The sequence below is a fragment of the Oncorhynchus gorbuscha genome, unplaced genomic scaffold (assembly GCF_021184085.1).
Source record: "Oncorhynchus gorbuscha isolate QuinsamMale2020 ecotype Even-year unplaced genomic scaffold, OgorEven_v1.0 Un_scaffold_1117, whole genome shotgun sequence".
Taxonomy (NCBI): Eukaryota; Metazoa; Chordata; class Actinopteri; order Salmoniformes; family Salmonidae; genus Oncorhynchus; species Oncorhynchus gorbuscha.
Window position 1 is genome coordinate 178,402 of NW_025745992.1, and position 24,126 is coordinate 202,527.

General features: G+C 49.1%; 1 pseudogene; it reads left to right on the forward strand.

Annotated features, from left to right (window-relative positions):
* Positions 1-5,724: 5,724 nt before the first annotated feature.
* Positions 5,725-22,559, forward strand: LOC124021445 (annotated as a pseudogene).
* The last annotated feature ends 1,567 nt before the right edge of the window (positions 22,560-24,126 follow it).

A 24,126-nucleotide genomic window follows, 5' to 3' on the forward strand; every position in this document is an offset into this window, starting at 1 on the left:
ACATGACAGGTTGTCAATTTTAGACCTACGTCTAAAAACAATGACCTTCTGAATGAACATAATCCTAACTATCAGCAGTTGAATAATGAATTGGTGTTAACTGTTGTTAATGGATGTTAATGGTTTTTTAAGTGTTTTAATGACTGTTACTTAATGTTGAACTGTTTTTGAGGTTTCCCAGGCTGCTTTGATCCTCCATTCAATAGTGATGGCGGCCTGTTAGTGTTTTTCCTTTGTATTGGGGCTATCTATTTAGGATAAGATTCTGCCTGGCTGGCTGTCAATAACTTCAGGGCCCACAGCGTAAAATAAGTGTATTCGGACACTAAGACTATATTTAAAAAAAAACATAACAAAAAAACACAGTCAGTAAAATAACATCAAACAAACATTAGAAGATAGAATCTCCCTAAATATTTGTTTTTTATTCCGATATTTTGAATTTACCGCCCGATTCCCCATCGTCTCCGTTCTCCACGTCTGTTGAATGACGCGGACGCTGACGCGGGCAGCCAGTCTGAATGGCGATGGTAACAGACTCGCAGCGCGGCGCGGACTTAGCGCAGCCCGACCTTATATCGCTTTGAAAAATCATCGCTATATCAAATGAAACGGACGAGAACAGTAAGTGATTCAATACTCTTTTTTTTGTTGTTGTTTTTTGTTTGTTGATAAGTGTATTGTTATGTGGGAAGGTCGTATTATGTTTTTAAACGGCAGGTTTATGTGACATTTTCGTCGTCGGGTTTTCGACGTCGGCTTTGTGTTAGAGGGAGCAGGATCTGATGTTGTATGGCTCAGAGGACGACCACGGAGCCGAATAAAGCTGACTAGCGACGGCCTTGTGCGCTTAACCAGCTCCACTCAAGACCCTCTGGCCAACAACAGGGCGCCTTTGTTCATGTCACGGGGATTGTTGGACATTTATCTCTCTTTATTAACCAAATATGTGGATAAAACGTTTATATCGATAACGTTATAATGGAAGAAGCCTTCGGCTGAATATCAACGGTATTTAATTTTCTCCCTGTAAGGTTAGGATAATGCGAACAGTCAACTAGGGGTCGGTTCCCGAATTATCACCGGAGTCGGAGGTTCACGACTTTAATGGGGGATCACATGGTTAACTTGGCTAGCAGTGGCTATCTGGAGAAAGTTCATCGTAATAACGTGGTTATCTTCACACAAAATAACCTATAGTCGGTAATACGGCGAGTATGTTTTGTTGGCAAGCTGCTCTCGCCATGTTATTGACATTTAAACATTTCGGAGTGTTTTTCTGGTTCCGTTTTGGATAGAAAGTGTGTCGCTAGTTAGCGAATGATGCTACAGTAGCGAGTTTACCAGCCGACTCAACTCCACGATTTACTACGGAGTTGAGCGGCGCTTAACATTTATTTATTGTATTTTTTTTAAGGAAAAAAAGTAGCTTTTGTCTATTTGTCCCTAGATGACAAAAGCGATTTGTTTTACGTTTATGCTGTCTCTCACTCCTCTCATGCAATGAGACATTAAATCATTAAAATGCACATTAAAAAAGACAGCAAGTTCTTTTTTTGACACAATAATAGTACACTTTGTTTTTTAACTTGTTATTATTGTTTATGCCTTATAGACAGCTGTGGTGTCATTTGACAAGGAGCCGATTTAATAAATTAACTTCACTTGCTGCAGCAGAGGGGTGAGGACCAAAAGGCTTAGAGTGGCGCTGCCTCAGTGGAGCAGGAGAGGAGCAGCTGCGTTTAGCCAGGCAGGGCACACAAACACGGAAGTCACTAAATCCCGAGTGACGCAGTGGTCTAAGAGTGACGTAGGGAGCAGCTCGCTGAGACACTGCAGTACCTGGTTCGAAACCAGGCTGCATCACATCCGGCCATGATTGGGAGTACCATAGAGCGGCGCACAATTGGCCCAGCGTCATCTGGGTTTGGCCTGGGTAACACTATTCGTTGGGTGCTCAAAGAGGTATTTTTATAAAAACTGGCATTTTATGTGAGGTCGGAGGTCCAGTCCATCCACATTTAAGCCAGGTGTACATTTGTAAAAGTTTTGAGAATGACACAAATATTAATTTACACAAAGTTTGCTGCTTCAGTGTCTTTAGATATTTTTGTCAGATGTTACTATGGAATACTGAAGTATAATTACAAGCATTTCATAAGTGTCAAAGGCTTTTATTGACAATTACACGAAGTTGATGCAAAGAGTCAATATTTGTAGTGTTGACCCTTTTTTTTCAAGATCTCTGCAATCCTCCCTGGCATGCTGTCAATTCACTTCTGGGCCACATCCTGACTGATGGCAGCCCATTCTTGCATAATCAATACTTGGAGTTTGTCAGAATTTGTGGGGTTTTGTTTGTCCACCCGCCTCTTGAGGATTGACCACAAGTTCTCAATGGGATTAAGGTCTGGGGAGTTTCCTGGCCATGGACCCCAAATATTGGTGTTTTGTTCCCGAGCCACTTAGTTATCACTTTTGCCTTATGGCAAGGTGCTCCATCATGCTGAAAAGGCATTGTTCGTCACCAAACTGTTCCTGGATGGTTGGGAGAAGTTACTCGGAGGATGTGTTGGTACCATTCTTTATCCATGGCTGTGAGTGAGCCCACTCCCTTGGCTGAGAAGCAACCCCACACATGAATGGTCTCAGGATGCTTTACTGTTGGCATGACACAGGGACTGATGGTAGCGCCACCTTGTCTTCTCCGGACAAGCTTTTTCCGGATGCCCCAAACAATCGGAAAGGGGATTCATCAGAGAAAATGACTTTACCCCAGTCCTCAGCAGTCCAATCCCTGTACCTTTTGCAGAATATCAGTCTGTCCCTTATGTTTTTCCTGAGAGAAGTGGCTTCTTTGCTGCCCTTCTTGACGCCAGGCCATCTTCCAAAAGTCTTTGCCTCACTGTGCGTGCAGATGCAATCACACCTGCCTGCTGCCATTCCTGAGCAAGCTGATCCCGCAGCTGAATCAACTTTAGGAGACATTCCTGGTGCTGGCTGGGCTTTCTTGGGTGCCCTGAAGCCTTCTTCACAACAATTGAACCACTCTCCTTGAAGTTCTTGATGATCCAATCTTACTGGCAGCAATATCCTTGCCTGTGAAGCCCTTATATGTAAAGCAATGATGAGGGCACGTGTTTCCTTGCAGGTAACCATGGTTGACAGAGGAAGAACAATGATTCCAAGCACCACCTCCTTTTGAAGCTTCCAGTCTGTTATTCGAACTCAAACAGCATGAGAGTGATTCCAGCCTTGTCCTCGTCAACACTCACACCTGTGTCAACAAGAGAATCACTGACATGATGTCAGCTGGTCCTTTGTGGCAGGGCTGAAATGCAGTGGAAATGTTTTTGGGGGATTCAGTTAATTTGCATGGCAAAGAGGGACTTTGCAAATAATTGTAATTCATCTGATCACTCTTCATAACATTCTGGAGTATATGCAAATTGCCATCATACAAACTGAGGCAGCAGACTTGGTGAAAATTAATATTTGTGTCATTCTCCAAACCTTTGGCCACGACTGTACACTACATGATTTTTCCCCGATTTAGCAGTCCCCAGACTGGTCTCATCGATTAGACGTAAAAAGTAAACTGGGACACTAAATTAGTATGATGTGTTACGTTTTGGTATTGTTACTTACATAAGATAGGTTACTATGGCATAAATTTAAAGGAGCGTGGTTGGGTGAGTGTATAACGCAAACTTATAACAACCCAAAGGTTGCATTTGAGCTAATTCGACTTTGCAACTACTTACTACTTTTTTTTATAGCTATTTTGCAACCACTTAGCATGTTAGCTAACCTTTCCCCTAAAGCTAACGTTAGCCACTTAGCAAAAATGATCAAAACAAATTGGAATATCCATATTTTTAGCAAATTTTGTAACATATATTAAATGATTGTACCCGTAACATTGTACTAATTGCAATTTGTAACATATCATATGAAATGTATGATGGACATCCACAAATTAATGCATATCATACATGGAGTGTCTCGGATTTGCGTACAGAATTAATGTGAAATACTCTGACACCACGTTGTTGTCCCAGACTAGTTTTTGAGATCGGATATGAAATCCCATGTCGTTGCCTACTTTGAGGCGCGCGGCTGTCACTAACGTCGTTTAATGAGAGCGGGTCAGAGACGCAATTCAGGTTTTCCAATCCAACCTTTGAGCAAACCTAGACATCCCAATATTTTCAAACGTTGATTTTAACGGGCACGAACTCTGCAACGCTCTTGTAGTGCGAGATGTGCAACGACAAGTTTTGACTGAGAACGTGATTATCAATGGCCAATGAGCTCGCCAGGAGAAGCCAGTAAGATATTGACGTTTGTTTCAAATCACCCAGAATGTGTCGTCTCGAGCAGGAGCCATGACTAACTAGTATGCATTTGTATTTGCCTTAAACCAAAGCCAAAGTGTCAAATCGGCCGACGTTAATAACAACCAATGTAATTCAATAAAAAAATGTTGGCTAGATATTTCAACTCTGTTGTAAAGTGTGAATCATCATGTACATGTCAATTTTTAATTTTAATTTTACCAGGCAAGTCAGTTAAAAACATATTCTTATTTCACGACGGCCTGGGAACAGTGGGGTTAACTGCCTGTTCAGGGGCAGAACGACAGATTTGTACCTTGTCAGTCAGTTTGAACTCGCAACCTTTCGGTTACTAGTCCAACACTCTAACCACTAGGCTACCTGCCGCTCCAGCGGAAAATTTGCATATTGTTTTTTATGCAGATTTTTTAAAGAATATTTGTGTGGAAAATCTGTCGCCAATTGGATGAAAAAACCTAGTTTGAAACTTTTTGAAATGTATTAGCTAACATTCTCTCCATGTATTTGTATTTTGGGTCACTACACTGGCCAGTGACAGTCGCTCAGTCAGCTTGACGTCAGGCTATTAAAACGGCTGAATGGAACTGTGTCCAGTCAACCAGCCATGGCAGTGTTACTATTGTCTGATTGTTGTCTGATTGCTGACCTCAAGCATTGTGTTGTTTCTGTTTCAGGTTATCCCTATGTAAAATGGAGGATAGTTTTGATTGCGACTGTGGTGAGCTTGAGCCACCCGATTGTTGAGGGCCAGACTACCTGTGAAGACTAAAAGGCAAGACACCATTTTTGATGAGCATGGTTTCAACAGGAAGAAGATTTGAGTAAATACACACAAAAAAAAAGCACCAAAAAATGAATTTAAAATTGTAGGGTTCATTTTGGCGCAATAATCAATGCAGCTACACAGGATGAGTCTATCACTGAATGTATCTGCACTGTGAGGATGCAACAAGATGCTGTTGTAGTTTTTGAATTGGCCTTCTTGAGTTCATTCCATTATTGCTTATTGTTAAACACTATAAACGTTTAAAAACGGTTTAATAACCGGGAGGAACGGCAAAACAACCAACAACAACAAAACAGATTTTTGAAAAAGTCATTCATATTAGGCCTGGAAAAAGCTGTTCCATTTTGTCAAACAAACATGACTTTCTACTCTGGTTGTGAGTCCGAGAGCCGTGTGATTCTGTGAGGGTTAGACAGGGGAAACAGTAGTCTTCTGTGAGGGTTATACCATCCACATTTCTATTTTCACAATATTACACACCAGGCAAGACCTCCTATAGCTTATTTCCAGTCAGTTTGTCCATTTTGTATTGAACAACCCCAAAGTCAATCGCAAACTTAGTCAAACACCAAATCCAAGATGGCGGAGAAGTTTGAGTCTCTGATGAACATCCACGGGTTTGACCTGGGCCCACGTTACATGGACCTGAAGCCTCTGGGCTACGGAGGGAACGGGCCTGGTGTTCTCAGCCATCGACACGGACTGCGACAAACGAGTGGCGGTGAAGAAGATCATTCTGACGGATCTCAGAGCGTCAAACACGCCTGAGAGAGATCAAGATCATCAGGAGGCTGGACCACGACAACACCGTCAAGGTAACGAGGAAATGCAGTAACGAACTGTACAATACTTTTATTGGCCATTCGTATGGAAATGTAGCTCCTAGCACTGCAGACAGTGGAATGGGTCAGCTCCAGCACTGCAGACAGTGGAATGGGTCAGCTCCCAGCACTGCAGACAGTGGAATGGGTCAGCTCCTAACACTGCAGACAGTGGAATGGGTCAGCTCCTAGCACTGCAGACAGTGGAATGGGTCAGCTCCTCAGCACTGCAGACAGTGGAATGGGTCAGCTCCTAACACTGCAGACAGTGGAATGGGTCAGTCCTAGCACTGCAGGCAGTGGAATGGGTCAGCTCAGCACTGCAGGCAGTGGAATGGGTCAGCTCCTAGCACTGCAGACAGTGGAATGGGTCAGCTCAGCACTGCAGACAGTGGAATGGGTCAGCTCCTAGCACTGCAGACAGTGGAATGGGTCAGCCCTAGCACTGCAGACAGTGGAATGGGTCAGCTCCTAGCACTGCAGACAGTGGAATGGGTCAGCTCCTAGCACTGCAGACAGTGGAATGGGTCAGCTCCTACACTGCAGACAGTGGAATGGGTCAGCTCCTAGCACTGCAGACAGTGGAATGGGTCAGCTCCTAGCACTGCAGACAGTGTAGTGGAACGGGTCAGCTCCTAACACTGCAGACAGTGTAGTGGAATGGGTCAGCTCCTAACACTGCAGACAGTGGAATGGGTCAGCTCCTAACACTGCAGACAGTGTAGTGGAATGGGTCAGCTCCTAACACTGCAGACAGTGGAATGGGTCAGCTCCTAACACTGCAGACAGTGGAATGGGTCAGTCTTTGCACTGCAGACAGTGGGGAATGGGTCAGCTCCCTAACACTGCAGACAGTGGAATGGGTCGTTCCTAGCACTGCAGACAGTGGAATGGGTCAGCTCTAGCACTGCAGACAGTGGAATGGGTCAGCTCCTAACACTGCAGACAGTGGAATGGGTCAGCTCTAGCACTGCAGACAGTGGAATGGGTCATTCTAGCACTGCAGACAGTGGAATGGGTCAGCTCCTAACACTGCAGACAGTGGAATGGGTCAGCTCCTAGCACTGCAGACAGTGGAATGGTCAGCTCCTAACACTGCAGACAGTGGAATGGGTCAATCTTCTTAACACTGCAGACAGTGGAATGGGTCAGCTCCTAACACTGCAGACAGTGGAATGGGTCAGCTCTAACACTGCAGACAGTGGAATGGGTCAGCTCCTAGCACTGCAGACAGTGGAATGGGTCAGCTCTAGCACTGCAGACAGTGGAATGGGTCAGGCTCCTAGCACTGCAGACAGTGGAATGGGTCAGCTCCTAACACTGCAGACAGTGGAATGGGTCAAACTCCTAACACTGCAGACAGTGGAATGGGTCAGCTCCTAACACTGCAGACAGTGGAATGGGTCAGACTCTAACACTGCAGACAGGAATGGGTCAACTCTAACACTGCAGACAGTGGAATGGGTCAGCTCCTAACACTGCAGACAGTGGAATGGTCAGCTCTAACACAGACAGTGGAACGGGTCAGCTCCTAACACTGCAGACAGTGGAACGGGTCAGCTCCTAACACTGCAGGCAGTGGAACGGTTCCAGCTCCTAGCACTGCAGACAGTGGTCGGGTCAGCTCTAACACTGCAGACAGTGGATCGGGTCAGCTCTAACACTGCAGACAGTGGATGGTCAGCTCCTAACACTGCAGACAGTGGAACGGGTCAGCTCCTAACACTGCAGACAGTGGAATGGGTCAGCTCCTAACACTGCAGACAGTGGAATGGGTCAGCTCCTAACACTGCAGACAGTGGAATGGGTCGCTCTAACACTGCAGACAGTGGAACGGGTCAGCTCCTAACACTGCAGACAGTGGAGGCAGGTCAGCTCCTAACACTGCAGACAGTGTAGTGGAACGGGGTCGCTCTAACACTGCAGGCAGTGGAACAGTTCCAGCTCTAGCACTGCAGACAGTGGATGGGTCAGCTCCTAACACTGCAGACAGTGGATCGGGTCAGCTCCTAACACTGCAGACAGTGGATCGGGTCAGCTCCTCAACACTGCAGACAGTGGAACGGGTCAGCTCTAACACTGCAGACAGTGGAATGGGTCGCTCTAACACTGCAGACAGTGGAATGGGTCAGCTCCTAACAACACTGGGACAGTGGAATGGGTCAGCTCCTAACACTGCAGACAGTGGAATGGGTCAGCTCCTAACACTGCAGACAGTGGAACGGGTCAGTCTCCTAACACTGCAGACAGTGGAACGGGTCGCTCTAACACTGCAGACAGTGTAGTGGAACGGGTCAGCTCTTAACACTGCAGACAGTGGAACAGGTCAGCTCTAGCACTGCAGACAGTGTAGTGGAATGGGTGACTCCTAACACTGCAGACAGTGGAGTGAACGGGTCAGCCCCTAACACTGCAGACAGTAGGGGGCGGGGGGGAGAGACTCCCCTTTGCTCAAGTCACACTGCAACATCAAACTCTGCAGTCATACGACTTGGCCTGAGTCGAACAATACAAGTCACTTCCAATTGCTGGACCACCGCCTCATTAGTTAGTGTTAAACAGGCAGCTTGGAGGTTACACTGCACACAGTCAGGAACACACAGACTGCATGCAGGTGTATATCTGCTCGTATGAGTTGATGTTAACATATGAACACCTTCCCTCTGCCAGGTATTTGAGACCCTTGGGCCTAGCGGTCGTCACCTAACAGAGGACATAGTCTCTCTGACAGAGGTGAACTTTCTGTGTACATCGTCCAGGAGTACATGGAGACAGACCTGTGTCAGCTCCTGGAGAGGGGTCTCCTCTCTGGAGGATCACGCCAGACTCTTCATGTACCAGCTGCTGAGAGGCCTCAAGTACATCCACTCTGCCAACGTACTGCACAGAGACCTGAAGCCTGCCAACGTTGTTCGTCAACACAGAGGACCTGGTGCTGAAGATAGAGACTTTGACTGGCCCGGATCATGGATCCTCACTACTCACACAAGGTAAGAGGCTAGTTCAACTAACAGTCGTTACTGTCTGTAATAACCATGTGATACCTGCCTAGTGTTCTGGCTTTGTGCCCAGAAACCAACTGGGCTAATCCCTCGGGTGACGCTAATCAGCCTATCACACCACACTGCACCGCAGGAAGTTAACAAGGATGGTATGGTAGTTCCTGAAGTGGCGCCTCGTTTCCTTCCCAGGGAAATGTTTCGCTGAGATAAGGCCCTGGGGAACCAATATTTCCGTTGAGGGGTGGGAGGCCGCATCCACATCCTGCTCCCTGGTGCCGAGGACAAGAGTTTAGACTGTTGACCAGGGCTGTGGTGTTGTCCAGGCTGTGTGGTGTTGTCCAGGCATGTGTGGTATTGACAGAGCTGTGTGGTGTTGTCAGGCTGTGGTGCTGACCAGGCTGTGTGGTGTTTGTCCAGGTTGTGTGGTGCTGTCCAGGCTGTGGTGCTGACCAGGCTGTGTGGTGTTGACCAGGCTGTGGTGTTGACCAGGCTGTGTGGTGTTGTCCAGGCTGTGTGGTGTTGATCAGGCTGTGTGGTGTTGACCAGACTGTGTGTGCCACTTTCAGCTGTGTGGTATATATTGTGCACCAGTCAGGCGTTCAAACTTCAGAGATGTGGAGATGAGGCTGATATGTCTGGCTCTGGGAGAATGTAGGTTGAGGTGTCTCTTTTCCCCAGTCGTACACTGCTCTTTAGACAGGACTCCGAGGGGAGAGCAGGAGTCACAGACGAATGAAGAAAGGGGTGAGGAGAGAGGAGTGGAGTAGTCACCATGCAGCTACAGGTGTCTTAGATTAGTCATCACCGGGGCCTGTCTGGTGGGACTCGCCCTCTCTCTCTGGCACAGCACAGGATTCACTCGGACTTTACAGTTAGCTAGGCTCACACTTTCTCTCACACTGCTCAGCCCCGTGCCAGAGTCTTTACAGCGAGGCCACAGCTTCACACAACACAGCCCAAAAGCAGCTGGTTTTAGTGGCTCATATCACAGATCAAGTGTTGACTCGCTACTCTGCAATGACGCATCGCTAGAGAACACTCTCTTCTTTGAATAGCAATCGTGCTGGGGACACAGCAGGAAACTGGCATTTCCGTGTGTGTGTGTGTGTGTGTGTGTGTGTGTGTGTGTGTGTGTGTGTGTGTGTGTGTGTGTGTGTGTGTGTGTGTGTGTGTGTGTGTGTGTGTGTGTGTGTGCGCGTGTGCGTGCGCTACAGGTGCCTGTTTGAAGTTGGAGAGATTTTCCCACGATCTTCAGTCTCTAGCCAGACACCCCCTCCACATTCCGTCCTCTTCCTGCCTCTCCTCGCCCCTATAGCAGCTCTGTTCTGCTGTGTGTTTTCCCTATCTAAGCAGGTTTTGTTTTGATGAGGTGGAGGCAAGGGAACGGCCTATTGAAAAAGACCCTCTGCTGATGTCAACTCTTTTTGTATTTCCGTGGACTGCAGAAGTGTGTGTGTGTGTGTGTGTGTGTGTGTGTGTGTGTGTGTGTGTGTGTGTGTGTGTGTGTGTGTGTGTGTGCTCAAGTGTGTGTGTGTGTGTGGGGGGTGTGTGTGCACGCTTCTCTCTCCAGAGGATCACGGTCATTTGGTGTCGCATTCCATGTACCATCCAGAGAGCCTGGACACACACAGCCTGAGTGGACGGGGGGGGGGGACAACCACTTGACTCACGTGCCCCTGCCTGCCCAAGCTGCCCTGCTGTTGGGGTAGCTGGCTGGCCCTGCCTCTCTGCATGCTATTTGTACAGCTCACTCTGTCTAAATAAAGAACCAGCCCATTTGCAGCAACTAACCTTGGTCTCTGTGGGACACTGGCAAGAACTTGCACACGTCTCAATGTATAGATATTCTATAGTGTCTATATAGATGCTATATTTGAGCAATATGGCCCGAGGGTGTGGTGTATGGCACGGCGTAATGCCTGATGCAGCCCTCGGCCGTGGTATATCGGTCATATACCACAAACCCCGAGGTGCCTTATTGCTGTTAGAACCTGGTTACTAGTGCAATTAGGGCAGTAAAAATGTATGTTTTGTCATACCTGTGGTATACGGTCTGATATAACACGGCTGTTAGCCAATCAGCCAATCTTCAGCAAGACCTACTCCATGTCCTGTGTTGACCAGAGATGGGCCCTGATTGGCTTAGTATGACCAGAGATGGGCCCTGATTGGCTTAGTATGACCAGATATGGGCCCTGATTGGCTTAGTATGACCAGATATGGGCCCTGATTGGCTTAGTATGACCAGAGATGGGCCCTGATTGGCTTAATATGACCAGAGATGGGCCCTGATTGGCTTAATATGACCAGAGATGGGCCCTGATTGGCTTAATATGACCAGAGATGGGCCCTGATTGGCTTAATATGGCCAACATTTGTCTCTGATTGGGTTTAGGTGATTGGGTTCTTATGGAGATTACATTGTCTGTTTCTCAGACTTCCTTTAGGCTCTATTGAAGTTCTCTGAATTTGTCCCATCCCCCCACCCTTAGAAATATTCTGAACTCTGCTAGAGGATTGGGTGGTTCTGTATGTGGAGGGGTTTGTGTGAGAGCCTGTTGTGTGCAGAGTTTCTCAGAGCCTCCTCAGCCTGCTTCTGTGGGACCCGCAGCAGTCAAACACCCAGTGGCCCACCACCAAGAATGTCTGGAATTCACGTGCAGGCAGGAATCAAGCATCCTGTGCATTTCCCTCCCAGTCAGTCAATCATTCCTTTGTCCTGCCTATCGTGGGAGCCTTTCTCCAAGCCTTAGAGCTGCTCTCAAGCTGCTAACGTAGCATAATCATGCCTTGAGGTTAAGCAGGGAACGTGGCTGACCTGTTACAACCAGTGTTAGTTTAGCATTTAGCTTAGCGTGCCCTTGGGCTGACGAGACGCATTGGGTTCGGCAAAAGCATTGCATTTGCGTCCGTTAGCTTAGCATTAGCAATAGCATTCCTTTTCGGCTTGGCACAGTGAGCATGGCAGGGACTCGGCCGGGACCAGAGTGAGCTAGCTTAGCAGTTAGCTTAGCTTAAGTGTGCCCTTCAGTGAAGCAGGTCAAGGGTCATGGCTGTGTAGACTAGCATTAGCTGAGTGATATGACATCTGCTCAGTGAGGCAACTTGACCTCCTATTTTACAAGATGTAATCCAACCCTGAAGATTTCTTAATTCAAAATGGCCTTGACATACATACTGAGGTTTGTTTATCGGAATATAAAACGTTTTATTGAACCCAGTTTTGTTCTAGGAAGTTAGATCAAATGAAGACAATACCATGCCGGTCTTTTACATGTGAGCAACTAGTGGTTTAAGGGGTGTTTTTTTAAATATTTTTTTAACCAAGTAAGTTAGTCATTTTCCAAACAAGTGGTTCTCATCTAAAACCCTGAAAAGACATCGGTGTGAATGAGACGTATATCCCCTAAACACCCTCCAGGCCTGTGTGTCATTATGAAGAAGCAGCAGACTGGTAGGTTTGCAGATGGTCGCTGCTCTTGATGTGCAGGTGTACATTTCCTGGAATGTTATAAGGAGAGAGGAGGGGGCTGAGACAGGGGGAGGGGGCTGAGACGGGGGAAGATGGGGGCTGAGACAGAGGGAGGGGGCTGAGACAGGGGAGGGGCTGAGATGGGGGAAGAGGGGGCTGAGACAGAGGGAGGGGGCTGAGACAGGGGAGGAAGGAAAAATGTGTGGGGGGCTGAGGCAGGGGGATGGGGGAGGAAGGGAAAGATAGAGGGGAGAGAACGTCATTCCACCACCACACATGCTTCCTGCTGTAGCTCGGATCACTCCACCACAGTCCTCCTCCCATGACACACATACTCACGTTGACCCAATTACCCAGCTATAGCAACACACACACACACACACACACACATACACAGCGCTCCTCTTGGCTCGCCGCTTCCACTCCAAGGTTCACAAGGCTTTTAAAACGGCAGGGAAAAACTTAGTTGAGTCGTGTATTCGCCTTTTATAAGCAGAGCAACAGCTCTAAAATAAACCATTCTACATGCCTAACACACATCTCCTGGGGATTAAAGCTGTGTGTAGAAAGACATGCCTAACATATCTCCTGGGGATTAAAGCTGTGTGTAGAAAGACATGCCTAACACACATCTCCTGGGGTTAAAGCTGTGTGTATATATATATATATATATAAAGACATGCCTAACACACATCTCCTGGGGGTTAAAGCTGTGTGTATATATATATATATAAAGACATGCCTAACACACATCTCCTGGGGTTAAAGCTGTGTGTATATATATATATATAAAGATATGCCTACACACATCTCCTGGGGTTAAAGCTGTGTGTATATATATATATATATAAAGACATGCCTAACACACATCTCCTGGGGATTAAAGCTGTGTGTAGAAAGACATGCCTAACACACATCTACTGGGGATTAAAGCTGTGTGTATAAAGACATGCCTAACACCTATCTCCTAGGGATTAAAGCTGTGTGTATATATAGACATGCCTAACACACATCTCCTGGGGATTAAAGCTGTGTGTATATATAGACATGCCTAACACACATCTCCTGGGGATTAAAGCTGTGTGTATATATAGACATGCCTAACACACATCTCCTGGGGATTAAAGCTGTGTGTATAATAGACATGCCTAACACCTATCTCCTGGGGATTAAAGCTGTGTGTATATATAGACATGCCTAACACACATCTCCTGGGGATTAAAGCTGTGTGTATATATAGACATGCCTAACACCTATCTCCTGGGGATTAAAGCTGTGTGTATAAAGACATGCCTAACACACATCTCCTGGGGATTAAAGCTGTGTGTATAAAGACATGCCTAACACCTATCTCCTGGGGATTAAAGCTGTGTGTATATATAGACATGCCTAACACACATCTCCTGGGGATTAAATCTGTGTGTATAAAGACATGCCTAACACATCTCCTAGGGATTAAAGCTGTGTGTATATATAGACATGCCTAACACCTATCTCCTGGGGATTAAAGCTCCCCTGTGTATATATAGACATGCCTAACACCTATCTCCTGGGGATTAAAGCTGTGTGTATAAAGACATGCCTAACACCTATCTCCTGGGGATTAAAGCTGTGTGTGTGTATAGCTAGCTCTTCATCCTGGTTCTCTTCCCTAGCCACTAATCCTCTGTCACCAGGTTCTCTGAGACAACCCTATAGTACTCTACAACTGCTGCCTTCCTCTCCTTCCACTTATTTTCCCTCCTCCCTTCCTCTACACTCCCTCTTCATCCTCCCTCTCTTCCCTTCCTCTACACTCCCTCTTCATCCTCCCTCTCTTCCCTTCCTCTACACTCCCTCTTCATCCTCCCTCTCCTCCCTTCCCTCTACACTCCCTCTTCATCCTCCCTCTCCTCCCTTCCTCTACACTCCCTCTTCATCCTCCCTCTCTTCCCTTCCTCTACACTCCCTCTTCATCCTCCCTCTCTTCCCTTCCTCTACACTCCCTCTTCATCCTCCCTCTCTTCCCTTCCTCTACACTCCCTCTTCATCCTCCCTCTCTTCCCTTCCTCTACACTCCCTCTTCATCCTCCCTCTCTTCCCTTCCTCTACACTCCCTCTTCATCCTCCCTCTCTTCCCTTCCTCTACACTCCCTCTTCATCCTCCCCCCCCCCCTTCCTTCCACTGAGGTGTTAGCCACCCATCTGAGACAGATCATACATATGTTTTTTTTTTTTAAACCACATTACTTTAGCTTCATTTGTGCAAAAAATGTAAACTATTCTACCCAGAAAAAGGCTTTACATAGAGAACCATAGCAGCATGGCTGTTCTTCCTGTCATGAATGGAAGACCCACTGGCAGTGAGAACAGCACAGTGCTCAGTGAGTGGAAACAGGTTCTTCTCTCTGTCACACACTGGGCTAGATAACACAGCCTCTCTGACTGTTGCAAACCTGTGGCTTTGGTGTGTGTGTGTGTGTGTGTGTGTGTGTGTGTGTGTGTGTGTGTGTGAATTCTCCTGAAATGAGTTAGACAATTAGTTAGAATGTTCACTTGTTCTAATCTGCTGTGGATTCTCAGAACCTCTTTCGTTCTAGACTTCTTATGCAACATTACAGGCAGTCTACCATGCTGGTTGTTGCCAAATCTCTGACTACAGTCGTCTTGACTGCTGGGAACTGCTTGGAGTTTCCTCATTTCTGATAGTGTATTGACTGATTTCATGACATTCTGCTGGCTGGTTGGCTGGTTTTCAAACTGCTCCTTCAGTTGCTTAAAAACTGCTGATGCAAGAGCGACATCTACCCATTTCTAAATATACCCACCCAGCCAACCGGACCCTGGTGTTGCTTAGAATATCCACCAGGTTTTGTTAAGTTGATAATTTCTCCTGTCTCTACATCTAGATCATTCTGTCATTCAACCTAGATCATTTCCAGTTGGTGCACATGTCTCTTGGCCTGCTAGCTGAGCCTTGTTGTCTCTTGGCCCGCTAGCTGAGTCTTGTTGTCCCTTGGCCCCCTAGCTGAGCCTTGTTGTCTCTTGGTCCGCTAGCAGAGCCTTGTTGTCCCTTGGTCTGCTAGCAGAGCCTTGTTGTCCCTTGGCCCGCTAGCTTAGCCTTGTTGGCCCGCTAGCTGCGCCTTGTTGGCCCGCTAGTTGAGCCTTGTTGGCCCGCTAGCTGAGCCTTGTTGGCCCGCTAGCTGAGCCTTGTTGGCCCGCTAGCTGAGCCTTGTTGGCCCGCTAGCTGAGCCTTGTTGGCCCGCTAGCTGAGCCTTGTTGGCCCGCTAGCTGAGCCTTGTTGGCCCGCTAGCTGCGCCTTGTTGGCCCGCTAGCTGAGCCTTGTTGGCCCGCTATCTGAGCCTTGCTGGCCCGCCCTAGCTGAGCCTTGTTGGCCCGCTGAGCTGAGCCTTGTTGGCCCGCTAGCTGAGCCTTGTTGGCCCGCTAGCTGAGCCTTGTTGGCCCGCTAGCTGAGCCTTGTTGGCCCGCTAGCTGAGCCTTGTTGGCCCGCTAGCTGAGCCTTGTTGGCCCGCTAGCTGAGCCTTGATGGCCCGCTAGCTGAGCCTTGTTGGCCCGCTAGCTGAGCCTTGTTGGCCCGCTAGCTGAGCCTTGTTGGCCTTGATGGCTAGCTGAGCCTTGTTATGAGCTGAAGACATTAGGCTGCTTAGTATGGGACTATCCTACCTGAGCTAATTCATTGATTTATTGGTATGTCCATAATAAAGGAGGCCATGGTTACAGACTGGTGTTCATTACGTTTAGAAGGTCAGCACAACCTGTGTGCTTCTCAAAATTGTATAATGATATCCTGACTGACACACAGGGTGTGTGTGTGTGTGTGAGCCTTTTTAAATTTATTTTTTTACCTTTATTTAACCAGGCAAGTCAGTTAAGAACATATTCTTATTTTCAATGACGGCCTAGGAACAGTGGGTTAACTGCCTTGTTCAGGGGCAGAACGACAGATTTGTACCTTGTCAGCTCGGGGGTTTTGAACTCGCAACCTTCCGGTTACTAGTCCAACGCTCTAACCACTAGGCTACTCTAGCGACAGAGACCGAAACAGCCAGCTCACCACTCTGACGTAGCAGGGAACCAAACAGAAGCCAATGGAACAGAACGGGGAGGGGCCTACTTGAATTTGTCCAATAGAAACTGGTTTTCGTTGCAAAATGTTTTCCAGTTGGATTAAATGGTTTCATGTTTTTCGACTAATGATTTCTCCCCAGGTCAGAGGGTGTTGTTTTACCACTGTAACACACACACACACACACACACACACACACACACACACACACACACACACACACACACACACACACACACACACACACACACACACACACACACACACACACACACACACACACACACACACACACACACACACACACACACACACACACACAGCATGGGACCTTGTGGGGATCAAGAATTGATTTCCATTCAAATCCAATTTTCCCTAACAGCTAACCCGTAAGCTTAAAATAGCCTTTGTCCTTGTGGGTGTGATCTTGTTTTACTGTCCTTGTGGGGACTTTTGAGGATGGAATAACAAGACTGGGCACTGGTTTGGTGGGTACCTTTTGTGTTGCAGGGCCTGAGGGCAGACTGGCAGGCAGCGTATTGTTGCTGACTCTACTGTCCCGGAAGTACAGATTGGTGTGTGTGTGTGTGTTTGTGAGGCAGGGGGATTATCCTGCTTTCTGTGGCTGCTGACTGGGCCTGTGTATGTCTCCTTGCTCTTTCTTTCACTGTTTGTGCGGCAAAGGGGCCAGAGGCTGTAGGGGCGCGAGGCTGTAGGGGCGCGAGGCTGTAGGGGCGCGAGGCTGTAGGGGCGCGAGGCTGTAGGGGCGCGAGGCTGTAGGGGCGCGAGGCTGTAGGGGCGCGAGGCTGTAGGGGCGCGAGGCTGTAGGGCTTTACAGTGCACTACTGTTGACCAGGGTCCATTGTAGGGCTTTACAGTGCACTACTGTTGACCAGGGTCCATTGTAGGGCTTTACAGTGCACTACTGTTGACCAGGGTCCATTGTAGGGCTTTACAGTGCATTACTGTTGACCAGGGTCCATTGTAGGGCTTTACAGTGCACTACTGTTGACCAGGGTCCATTGTAGGGCTTTACAGTGCACTACTGTTGACCAGGGTGCATTGTAGGGCTTTATAGTGCACTACTGTTGACCAGGGTCCATTGTAGGGCTTTACAGTGCACTACTGTTGACCAGGGTCCATTATAGGGCTTTACAGTGCACTACTGTTGACCAGGGTCCATTATAGGGAGCGGTCGGGGAAGCTTCCAGAAGCAGATTGTTCTGTTGATAGAGCTTTGATGAGTCTCTGCTTCTCAACCATTAAGAGGTCGTTAGCTGAATGTAGTTAACAGGATCAATGGTGCTTTTGAAGTCAATACAGACCTGGAGAGAGAGAGAGAGACACACACACACGCACACGCACACGCACACACACACACACACACACAGCAGTACAGTAGCATGACAACTGTTTCATTCATTGAAATAAACTAGTAACCTATGGGTCTGTGGTTTAGGTGTATCTCATAAGAGCTGATAAACCAGTTTCAGTCACATTCTGTTTATTCATTCTGAACACACACAGAGCGAGAAAGAGGGGTTGAGTCATTCTGGAGAGAGAGGTTGAGACATTCTGAACAGGGAGAGGGGTTGAGTCATTCTGGAGAGAGAGGTTGAGACATTCTGAACAGGGAGAGGGGTTGAGTCATTCTGGAGAGAGAGGTTGAGTCATTCTGAACAGGGAGTGGGGTGGAGTCATTCTGAACTGGGAGAGGGGTGGAGTCATTCTGAACTGGGAGAGGGCAGGAGTCATTCTGAACAGGGAGAGGGGTTGAGTCATTCTGAACAGGGAGAGGGGTTGAGTCATTCTGGAGAGAGAGGTTGAGTCATTCTGAACAGGGAGAGGGCAGGAGTCATTCTGAACTGGGAAAGGGGTTGAGTCATTCTGAACAGGGAGAGGGGTTGAGTCATCCTGGAGAGAGGGGTTGAGTCATCCTGAACAGGGAGAGAGGTTGAGTCATTCTGAACGGGGAGAGAGGTTGAGTCATTCTGAACGGGGAGAGGGGTTGAGTCATTCTGAACGGGGAGAGGGGTTGAGTCATTCTGAACGGGGAGAGGGGTTGAGTCATTCTGAACGGGGAGAGGGGTTGAGTCATTCTGAACGGGGAGAGGGGTTGGAGTCATTCTGGGGAGAGGGGTTGAGTCATTCTGAACGGGGAGAGGGGTTGAGTCATTCTGAACGGGGAGAGGGGTTGAGTCATTCTGAACAGGGAGAGGGGTTGAGTCATTCTCTGAACTGAACGGGGAGAGGGGTTGAGTCATTCTGAACGGGGAGAGGGGTTGAGTCATTCTGAACGGGGAGAGGGGTTGAGTCATTCTGAACGGTGAGAGGGGTTGAGTCATTCTGAACGGGAGAGGGGTTGAGTCATTCTGAACGGTGAGAGGGGCTGAGTCATTCTGAACGGTGAGAGGGGTTGAGTCATTCTGAACGTGAGAGGGGTTGAGTCATTCTGAACGGTGAGAGGGGTTGAGTCATTCTGGAACGGTGAGAGGGGTTGAGCCATTCTGAACGGGGAGAGGGGTCGAGTCATTCTGAACGGGGAGAGGGGTCGAGTCATTCTGAACGTGGGAGAGGGTCGAGTCATTCCTTGAGTCATTCTGAACGGGGAGAGAGTCATTCTGGAACGGGGAGAGGGGTCGAGTCATTCTGAACGGGGAGAGGGGTCGAGTCATTCTGAACGGGGAGAGGGGTCGAGTCATTCTGAACGGGGAGAGGGGCCGAGTCATTCTGAACGGGAGAGGGGGGCCATTCTGAACGGGGAGAGTCATTCTGAACGGGGAGAGGGGTCGAGTCATTCTGAACGGGAGAGGGCTGGAGTCATTCTCGTGGAGAGGGCTGGAGTCATTCTGAACGGGGAGAGGGCTGGAGTCATTCTGAACGGGAACTGGAGTCATTCTGGGGAGGGGTGGAGTCATTCTGAACGGGGAGAGGCTGGAGTCATTCTGAACGGGAGAGGGCTGGAGTCATTCTGAACGGGAGAGGGCTGGAGTCATTCTGAACGGGGAGAGGCTGGGAGAGGGGCTGGAGTCATTCTGAACGGGGAGAGGGGTTGAGTCATTCTGAACAGGAGAGGGGGTTGAGTCATTCTGAACGGGAGAGGGGTTGAGTCATTCTGAACGGGGAGAGGGGTTGAGTCATTCTGAACGGGGATCCTGAACGGGGAGAGGGGTTGAGTCATTCTGGAACGGGGAGAGGGCTGGAGTCATTCTGAACGGGGAGAGGGCTGGAGTCATTCTGAACGGGAGAGGAGTCATTCTGAACGGGAGAGGGCTGGAGTCATTCTGAACGGGAGAGGGGCTCGAGTCATTCTGAACGGGGAGGGGGAGTCATTCTGAACGGGAGAGTCATTCTGAACGGGAGAGGGCTGGAGTCATTCTGAACGGGGAGAGGGCTGGAGTCATTCTGAACGGGGAGAGGGCTGGAGTCATTCTGAATGGGGAGAGGGCTGGAGTCATTCTGAACGGGAGAGGGCTGGAGTCATTCTGAACGGGAGAGGGCTGGAGTCATTCTGAACGGGAGAGGGGTTGAGTCATTCTGAACGGGAGAGGGGTTGAGTCATTCTGAACGGGAGAGGGGTTGAGTCATTCTGAACGGGGAGAGGGGTTGGAGTCATTCTGAACGGGAGAGGGCTGGAGTCATTCTGAACAGGGAGAGGGCTGGAGTCATTCTGAACAGGGAGAGGGCTGGAGTCATTCTGAACAGGGAGAGGGCTGGAGTCATTCTGAACAGGGAGAGGGCTGGAGTCATTCTGAACAGGGAGAGGGCTGGAGTCATTCTGAACAGGAGAGGGCTGGAGTCATTCTGAACAGGAGAGGGCTGGGAGTCATTCTGAACAGGAGAGGGAGGGGTCTTGCTCCTGCTCAACTCTTAGTGTGCACTTCTCACTAAAGAAGTGTTAACTCACCCTCCCCTTCCCTCTGCGTCCTTCTCCAGGGTCATCTTTCTGAGGGCTTGGTGACTAAATGGTACCGGTCTCCCGCCTGCTGCTCTCTCCTAACAACTACACCAAGGCCATTGACATGTGGGCTGCCGGATGCATCTTCACCGAGATGCTCACCTGGAAAACGCTCGTGCGAGGTCAGTCAAGCACAGACTTACACGGGTGACCGGTGAGGCAGGTTCACTGTGCCACTGAACTACGGGGCAGAAATGTAGGCCACAGGCTTCATGGCACGCGGGTTCTGGGCAGAGCTCACACTCTCTGACATGGTGTGACTGATATGGGGCAGACAGTTTTAAGTGGTGCCAGGGGAGGGGGTTGGATATGGAGCTGCTTGTCTATATCAGTGTAAACTCTGGGGGTAACTTTGAAAATTAGCTTGCTAGCTGAGGTAACCTGGAGAGTGGGGTAGCAAACTGAGGTAACCTGGAGAGTGGGGTAGCTAAACTGAGGTAACCTGGAGAGTGGGGTAGCTAAACTGAGGTAACCTGGAGAGTGGGGTAGCTAAACTGAGGTAACCTGGAGAGTGGGGTAGCTAAACTGGGAGGTAACCTGGAGAGTGGGGTAGCTAAACTGAGGTAACCTGGAGAGTTGGCTAAACTGAGGTAACCTGGAGAGTTGGCTAGCTAAACTGAGGTAACCTGGAGAGTTGGCTAGCTAAACTGAGGTAACCTGAGAGTTGGCTAGCTAAACTGACTGAATCTTATGTTTAGTGACCAGACAGAGAAGCATCAGGTCCTGTTTTAGAGTCTTTGGCATCACTCACTTGACCGAGGATCAAACCCCCCCCTCCCCTTTCAATCTCAGGATGGACACTAACCACAAGGCCACTGGAGTTGGTGGCCTGACAGTTGGGTGTAAACGAACCCTGTGTTTTTAACCCTGTGTTGAACCGGTGTTCTTGCAGGAGCCCATGAACTGGAGCAGATGCAGCTGATCCTGGAGTCCATCCCTGTGCTGAGAGAAGAGGACAGGCAGGAGTTACACAGTGTTATCCCCGTCTTCATACACGGTGACATGTCCCAGCCGCACAACCCACTGGGCCAAGCTACTGCCCGATCGTCAGCCCACAGGGTGAGTCTAGACCCCACTGCAGACACATACACAGTGACATGTCCCAGCCACACAACCCAGTGGCCAAGCTACTGGCCAAGCTACTGGCCTGCTTACTGGCCAACCCACTGGGCAAGCTTACTGGCCAACCCACTGGCCAAGCTACTGGCCAAAGCTACTGCCCGACGCGTCAGCTCCACAGGGTGAGTCTAGACTCGCATCGTGTAGACACATACACAGTGACATGTCCCAGCCACACAACCCACTGGCCAAGCTTACTGGCCAACCCACTGGCCAAGCTACTGGGCCAAGCTTACTGGTCAAGCTACTGGCCAAGCTACTGGTCAAGCTACTGGCCAACCCACTGGCTTACTGGCCAACCCACTGGCCAAGCCACTTGCTTACTGGCCACCCAGCTACTGGCCAAGCTACTGGCCAACCCACTGGCCAACCCACTGGCCAAGCTACTGGGCTGCTACTGGCCAACCCACTGGCCAACCCACTGGCCAACCCACTGGCCAACCCACTGACCAACCCACTGGCCAAGCTACTGGCCATGCTACTGGCCAAGCTACTGGCCAAGCTACTGCCCGACGTCAGCCCACAGCGTGAGTCTAGACACACAGTCACACTCGTGACGTACACACACTCACGTGCCCACTGGACAAACTGATGCCTGACATACCACCAGGTGAACCCACACAAACTAACACACTCACGTGCCCACTGGACAAACTGATGCCTGACATACCACCAGGTGAACCCACACAAACTAACACACTCCTATTCTATACCATATTGGCCCGTACATGCCACACTGCACCATGGTAAATGCCTCTTCCCTTCCAGCCCTGGATTTCTGCAAAGATCCTGACCTTTAACCCCATGGACCGTCTGACAGCAGAAGAAGCCCTCGCCCACCCTTACATGTCTGACTACTCCTTCCCCTGACGAACCCGCTCGCTACACCCCTTCCACATAGAGGATGAGGTGGATGATATCTTACTGATGGACCAGGGGCACAGCCACACCTGGGACAGGTACATGGAGACGCACTGTAGTCTACGGAGACACACTGGGGTACATGGAGACACACTGTAGTCTACGGAGACACACTGGGTTACATGGAGACACACTGTAGTCTACATACACACACTGGGGTACATGGAGACGCACTGTAGTCTACATACACACACTGGGGTACATGGAGACGCACTGTAGTCTACGGAGACACACTGGGGTACATGGAGACGCACTGTAGTCTACGGAGACACACTGGGTTACATGGAGAGACACTACATACACACTGGGGTACATGGAGACGCACTGTAGTCTACGGAGACACACTGGGGTACATGGAGACGCACTGTCTACATACACACACTGGGGTACATGGAGACACACTGTAGTCTACATACACACTGGGGTACATGGAGACGCACTGTAGTCTACGGAGACACACTGGGGTACATGGAGACGCGCACTGTAGTCTCCATACACACTGGGGTACATGGAGACACACTGTAGTCTACATACACACACTGGGGTACATGGAGACACACTGTAGTCTACATACACACACTGGGTTACATGGAGACGCACTGTAGTCTACATACACACACTGGGGTACATGGAGACACACTGTAGACATACACTCACAGTCATGGAGACACACTGTAGTCTACATAGACACACTGGGGTACATGGAGACGCACTGTAGTCTACATACACACACTGGGGCATGGAGACGCACTGTAGTCTACGGAGACACACTGGGGTACATGGAGACGCACTGTAGTCTACGGAGACACACTACATACACACACTGGGGCACATGGAGACGACACTGCATACATACACTGGGTTACATGAGACGCACTGTAGTCTACATACACACACTGGGGTACATGGAGACGCACTGTAGTCTACATACACACACTGGGGGTACATGGAGACGCACTGTAGTCTACATACACACACTGGGGTGGAGACATGGTCTACATACACACCTGGGACAGGTAAATGGAGCACTGTAGTCTACACACACACACTGGGGTACATGGAGACACACTGTAGTCTACATACACACACTGGGGTACATGGAGACGCACTGTAGTCTACATACACACACTGGGGCACATGGAGACGCACTGTAGTCTACATACACACACTGGGGTACATGGAGACGCACTGTAGTCTACATACATACACACCTGGGACAGGTACATGGAGACGCACTGTAGTCTACATACACACTGGGGTACATGGAGACGCACTGTAGTCTACATACACACACTGGGGCATGGAGACGCACTGTAGTCTACATACACACTGGGGTACATGGAGACGCACTGTAGTCTACGGAGACACACTGGGTTACATGGAGACACACTGTAGTCTACATACACACACTGGGGTACATGGAGACGCACTGTAGTCTACATACACACACTGGGGTACATGGAGACGCACTGTACACGGAGACACTGGGGGTACATGGAGACGCACTGTAGTCTACGGAGACACACTGGGGTACATGGAGACGCACTGTAGTCTACATACACACACTGGGGTACATGGAGACGCACTGCAGTCTACGGAGACACTGGGGTACATGGAGACGC